The sequence below is a fragment of the Cannabis sativa genome, chromosome X (assembly GCF_029168945.1).
Source record: "Cannabis sativa cultivar Pink pepper isolate KNU-18-1 chromosome X, ASM2916894v1, whole genome shotgun sequence".
NCBI lineage: Eukaryota > Viridiplantae > Streptophyta > Magnoliopsida > Rosales > Cannabaceae > Cannabis > Cannabis sativa.
In genome coordinates, this window is record NC_083610.1 from 26,832,968 (window position 1) to 26,839,798 (window position 6,831).

Genomic DNA, 6,831 nt, shown 5'->3' on the forward strand with positions numbered 1-6,831 from the left:
CACCAGATGCGGGCATGGTCTTGAAACATAAAGGCCGCACAATTCACCCTCTCAGTTCCCATCACCCCCATATTATCAAGGACACGGGAAAAAGTACTCATCCACTGGTCAGCCTTAATTATATCAATACCTCCCAAAAAAGTCAGAGGTTGCAGCTTCACGAACCGCTCAAACACAGAATCTCGATGCGGCATAATATACCCTTGGTTACCCACGACTGGCACAGGTGCTGGTGGTAACCCTTGATCAACTGGGGCGGCTAGTTTCCTTAAACGTTGCAACTCTTCTTCTTAACGAAGTATGACACTTCGCATTTCTTGGGACATCTGCTGCCAGTCAGCAGGAAGATTGGCATTACCAGTCTCCGCATTTTCCCCCGGATTCTGCGGAGGTGGAGGCGATGCCGGTGAATTGGTTTGGGCAACCCCGGGCTCTACTTGCTCGCCCTGTGGTCTACATGATTGCGGAGGGTCCATTACTAGTACCCCTGTAATCAACAACCCCAGCGAGTTAAGCACCAATACCACACTTACACACTTAATGCCTTAAACCCTAACTCACCTAGTTAAACAAATAGCATTTAAAGCATGGCATGACATAACACATACATACTCTAGATGCTTGCATACCTCCTTAAATGGAAAGCGGTAAACATATGATCACACAAACAGTAAAGTATTTACTCTTAATACTTACTGCACCATGAGTTGAGCTGTCTCTGACGACGAATGTACATGTTCGATCGTTCTACAGGAAGTTTAAAAACCTTGGTGATCTGATACCAAATTGTAACGCCCTAAATATTTAGGCACGCTACCCAAAATATTTATGAAAACCCTAATCCCCTAAGCGGGATTACTAATCAAAATAGCGCAGAATTTAAACTTTTGTAATAAACGGAATGAAAATAAAACTTTATGGCCTACGTGTTGTAGACCTACGTGTTGTTCTCACACGTCTAAATACATTATGGCCTTAGAATTGGTTCATCTCGGTTATGGTTACCGAGTCCAACCTGATTATGCCTTAAGCGCATAACTCTTGAATCTCATTACATATAACATGACATGGCATTTACCTACATATATGACTAGGGTAATAACCCTAGGCAACTATACGGTTCCTATTAGGGTAATAGCCCTAATCCCGGTTATTAAACAATCATACATATCACTTTCAATATAAGCGCCACTGCACATACTCTATGTGCTAATCACTGTCTTACCTGTTGTCCGCAATATCAGAGATTCCGAATCCCCGGGTGCTCCTGAGCAGGTGCCGGTAATCCTAGTCACACATTCCAGGACTTCACAAATAGGGTTAACCCCTAATTTCACTTTCATAAAATATTCACATGGTATTTAAAATTCAGATATTCAGATAGAGCTCGAAAAGAGCTTTCCAACGGTATATAGAACTCCTAAATCGGAGTCTGGATCACAAAGTTATGGCTATTTGAAGTTTTCAAAAAGGATCTGCCAAGAAAGAAATGGGCGCGCCGCGACATGCTAAATACCATGCCGCGGCACCTGGGTTATAAACCCAGAAAAACAGCAGCAAGAACACGAAAATCAGCTCCAAAACACAATCAAATCACCCCAATTCACAACCAAACTCTCAAATCATCAAATAGGGTTGCTAACAAATATTAGAGGGTCAAAATAACCTATTTCATGTATCAATTTCTAATAATAACTCCCAGTTTCAGATTACAAAACATAACATAAATCATGGTTTAACTCACAATTCAACAAGCTCAAGAACTTGAGCTAAAAATCCATCAAGCTCAAATATTTTCCAGCAGCCACATACCAAAGTAACATGGATTTCAACCTAAAAGATACCCTAAAAATCCAATCAAAGCTCAACAACAAAGAATCACAACTAAATCATGGAATTTATACCTTAATCTCTCAATAGCAACAAAATTCATCCATACATGCATAAACAAGAATATTTCAACTAATTCATACTTTTTCCACAACACTTTCAGCAAGGAATTCAATAAAAATATTCAGTAAGAAAGCTACCTCACTTCCAATCCAAAGCTAAACCCAAACAATCTCCAAGTTCAAGCTTCAAGCCAAGCAAAAACACACCAATCTTCTCCAAAAATCAAAGTTTGAGAAGAAGAGGGTTTAGAGAGAGAGAGGGGTTGGCAAGAGAGGAAACAACACCAGAATTTCACTTCCTTTTTCTTCGAAAAATCATTTAATCAAGTGTAAATTAATAAAGGTCAAAAGACCAAAATGCCCTAAGGGCCAATGCACACTTATTCACCCACACAAGGGTATTTATGTCATTCATGCACATTTAATTTCAAATAAAAATTAAGATTTCTCAATACCAAATAAAATGCCAATATTTAATCCCGAAATTACATTTCGGGCCCGAACCCCGTTCGGCCCGAAATAACCGGTTGTGACTATACCGCGCCAACCTGTCAGAACACACCTGAAAAGACAACACAAACATACTATATAATAATATAGTTCTATTAAGCACGTAATTAAATTAATTTCATCATTTTACCCTTCTCGGGTCATAATTACTAAAATGCCTCTGGCTCACCAACGAGGTCTTACCTTGTTATAAATTATATTAATTCACATATATTGAACTATATAATAATATAATTCCTAAATTATTCATAATTATCTAATTAGGGTTTTGCTAATCCATTTCTTAATTTCAAGGTATTACATTATCTCTTTATCCTTTGCTCTGAAGGTCTCTCTTCTGTCCTTCAAAATTTTAAAAATATGGAGCTTTTGAGGGGTATTGCAATTTCTAGGCATGCCCCATCCATTACTCATCTGCTGTTTGCAGATGACAGCTTTCTTTTTTGCACTGCTGACCAACGTTCTTGTGAGACTCTACATCATGCTTTATCTATCTATTCTAGAGCCTCTGGTCAGATGGTTAATTTTGCTAAGTCTTCCATTTTATTCTCTGCGAATACTAGTGCTGATATTAGAAGCTTCTTTTTCCAAACTTTTCAGCTGGAGGACAGGGCGTTTATTACTAAATACTTGGGTCTTTCTCAATGCCTGTCACGTGTTAAATATCATGCTTTTACTTTTCTTAAGGATAAGATTGCCAATATTATTCATTCTTGGAATCATAAATGTTTCTCTAGGGCAGGGAAAGAAACTCTGATCAAGGCTGTTCTTCAAGCTATTCCATCTTATGCCATGGCTTGCTATCGCATCCCTACTAAAATTTGCAAAGAAATCGAATCTCTGATCTCTAAATTTTGGTGGGGTTCTTCTACAGAGTCCCACAAAGTCCATTGGAAGAATTGGTCGAGTGTTTGTCAATCCAAATTTGTTGGGGCTTTGGGGTTTCGGTCTTTAACTCATGTTAATCAGGCTATGCTTGCCAAGCAAGCTTGGCGAATTTTTCAATGCCCTGATTCTTTGTTGAGTAGAGTCCTTAAAGCCTGTTATTGTTGGGTTTTATGCCCTAAATAAAACTCATTTCAATATAATCAGATTTACTTATTAATATAGATCAGAAATAACATTTAATGTTGCATGGTTCACATGATTTATTTCATGAATATATGTACATAATGTATAGATTCATCGGAAACCCTTTTCACATACTTGATCCTGTTTATTGTACCGTCAACACATTGGAAAGTAAACATGACTATGTGAATAAAGTTTCCTAGATTTATCAAACACAGGGTTTTACTGATATGATAATCTACAATAGAGTTTACTTGCATTTGGAGAAGTGCTATGTTCTTTCCAGAGCATTGGTTAAAGTAAAGCTCAGGTTGGATGCATGGAGTATGCATCGAAAGGGACCGATATTGAACTTTGACTTAGATTTATTAAACTTACCGTAAAATCAATTCAAGTCAATATCGCCTAGTTGATCCTAGATCAAATGTTCTTAATCCTGTTATGATTAGGCTCAATCTTGAAAGGCTACTTTTAGGTCAGGGTGATACGTACTTTTTGGGAACACGGTAGTGCAATTGAGTGGGAGCGCTAGCATAAACATGGAATCTATAGCTTCTATCTGGCGAATAGTAAGCAAAGGATGATCTCCTTCGAGCTTGACCAAATGAAAATAAATGGTGGAGATCTCATTTCACATAAGCTGAAATATCATTTATACGGGGTCAAGTGTTTTAAGGATAAAATACATAGTAGGGTGTTACGGTAATTTAATCCCTTTATTGTGTAGATCATTCATATAGAGGATCATTGATCACATTAGGATTATAACAATGGATAACTAATGATGTGTCTATATGGTGGAACATATAGAGCATTCTATATACTGAGCGTGCAATTCTAAGTTCTATGCGTTGATTCAACGAAGAATTAATAAGTCAGTGAATTTTAGTCCTAAATTCTTGATCTACTTATTGGAAGCTCGGTTATATAGACCCATGGTCCCCCCACTAGTTGAAATAATATTGCTTGTAAGACTCATGTAATTGGTTTTGATTAATCAATTATAATTCTCAAATTAGACTATGTCTATTTGTGAATTTTTCACTAAGTAAGGGCGAAATTGTAAAGAAAGAGTTTATAGGGGCATATTTGTTAATTATGATACTTTGTATGGTTCAATTAATAAATATGATAAATGACAATATTATTTAATAATTATTTATAGTTATTAAATAGTTAGAGTTGGCATTTAAATGGTTGAATTAGAAAATTGGCGTTTTTGAGAAAATCAGATGCAGAAAAGGTAAAACTGCAAAATTGCAAAAAGTGAGGCCCAAATCCACTAAGCATGGCCAGCCACTTTTGTAGGCAATTTAAACTGATATTTTCATTATTTTAATGCCAAATAATTCAAACCTAACCCTAGTGGAATGCTATAAATAGATAGTGAAGGCTTCAGGAAAATTACACTTAAATTTTCTATTTTCCTTCAGAGAAAAACCTGAGCCTTCTCTCTCTCCCTATCTTTGGCTGACCCTTCTCTTTCTCCTTCCCTCTTCAATTTCGAAAATCTTAGTGTGAGAGTAGTGCCCACACACAGCAAGTGATACCTCAATCATAGTGAGGAAGATCGTGAAGAAAAATCATCAGCAAAGGAGATTCAGCATCAAGGATTCAGAGAAAGAAGATCCAGGTTCAGATCTTGATAATACTCTGCTACAGAAAGGATTCAAGGGTTAGAGATTTGAACGGAAGGAGTCATTTAATTCTGCTGCACCCAATGTAAGGTTTCTTTAACTTTATATGTGTTTATTTTATCGTTTTTGAAAGTTCTTATTTAGGATGTTAATAAACATACTTGTGAGTAGATCTAAGATCCTGGTAAAATAATTTCCAGCAACTGGCCTCAGAGCCATGGTAATTGATTTACTTGCAAGAAATTTGGACTTTAAAAGGATTGTTTGTATATTTTTTGGATGGTATCATGTTGTATTGAGTGTTATTTGATGATTGATTGATGTTTGGGAATTTTCGTGAAAAATAATTTTGATTCTGTTTCTGGAATTATTTTTATTGGATAGTATGGAAAAAATTAAGCAAGTTACTTTTTTACAGAACTCAATTTCGATTTTATTTGAATTAGTTATGAATTTTTGAAGATTTGAAAAAATCGGGGTTGTGCTGAAATTTTCCTGCGATCGCGAAAACTGTCCGTACAGCTCACAATTTTTTCGTTTTTCTTCGATTTTTCATGCTTTTTCATGGAATTAACTTCCGATTTTTTGTGTAGTTCTATGTATATACTATTACTATTCCTAATTCAATTCTAATTATTTTTTTGAATTAATTTAATATTTTTTAAATTTAATTCAAGATATTAGTGTAATTTGAATTTGAATAGAATTAATATCTATCTTCTTGCTTAAAAATCTATCTTATTTTAAAATTTGATTATATCTTATCTTATTTTAAATTTAAAATAAGATAATTATAATCATGTAATTTTTAAATAATATAAGATATTTTGCTAATTTTTTAAATTTTGTTATTTTATTTATTTAAATTACATTTAAAATTTGAAAAAGATATTCATTTATCTTTTTTAATTTTTTATTTAATTTTTATTTATAAAATAACATTTAAAAATTTAAAAGTAGTTAGCAAATTTTGGAATGATATTTAGGTTGGTTGAAACCTAATTTTTCAAAATTGTAGGTTTAATTTTAAATTTAAATTTTTTTTTAAATTTTCGAAATTTTTTTATTTTTTTTTAATTTTCGAAAAATAAACATTTTATTTATTTAATTAATTATTTCGAAATTAATAATTTAATTTAAAATTAAATAAATCCTACATCCAACTATCCAGCTAACCTTGTTGCAGGAGTATATGTTTTAGCTTGTTTGTATGTTTTCAAAACCTATTATTACTTGATTGCAAATAGCCATGGTTACTTTTTACCAGATCTAATGATCTGATGGCTCCCTTGGTCAAGTTAATAATTTGTAACAGGTATATTTACAATCTTCTTTCATCTGTGTATGACCTAGCAACATGATAGGACACATCCAAAGTGTGCCTGTGTGAGCCTATGTGTTTAATTTGATTATAGATACATATAGGTTGTTGTTGCTAAAATAAATTATCATAGTTCTTGATAGAATTTATTTAGGCCCATTCAGTTATTGGGCTTATTCAATTAATAACAGTTGTTCTTATTAAGGTTAAATTCCTCTCTTTAGGGCCTTGTGTGAGAGTTGGGAGCCATAGAAGTGGGTACGACATACTGAACCCAGCACCCCCTCACATGAACCACCCCAATTGTGAAGGCCCATTTGCCTGATTTGAATGACTGTACTAGGTTAATTAAACTAGTTTAACCTAATAAAATTTATTAGCAACATAATTAATTTCATTT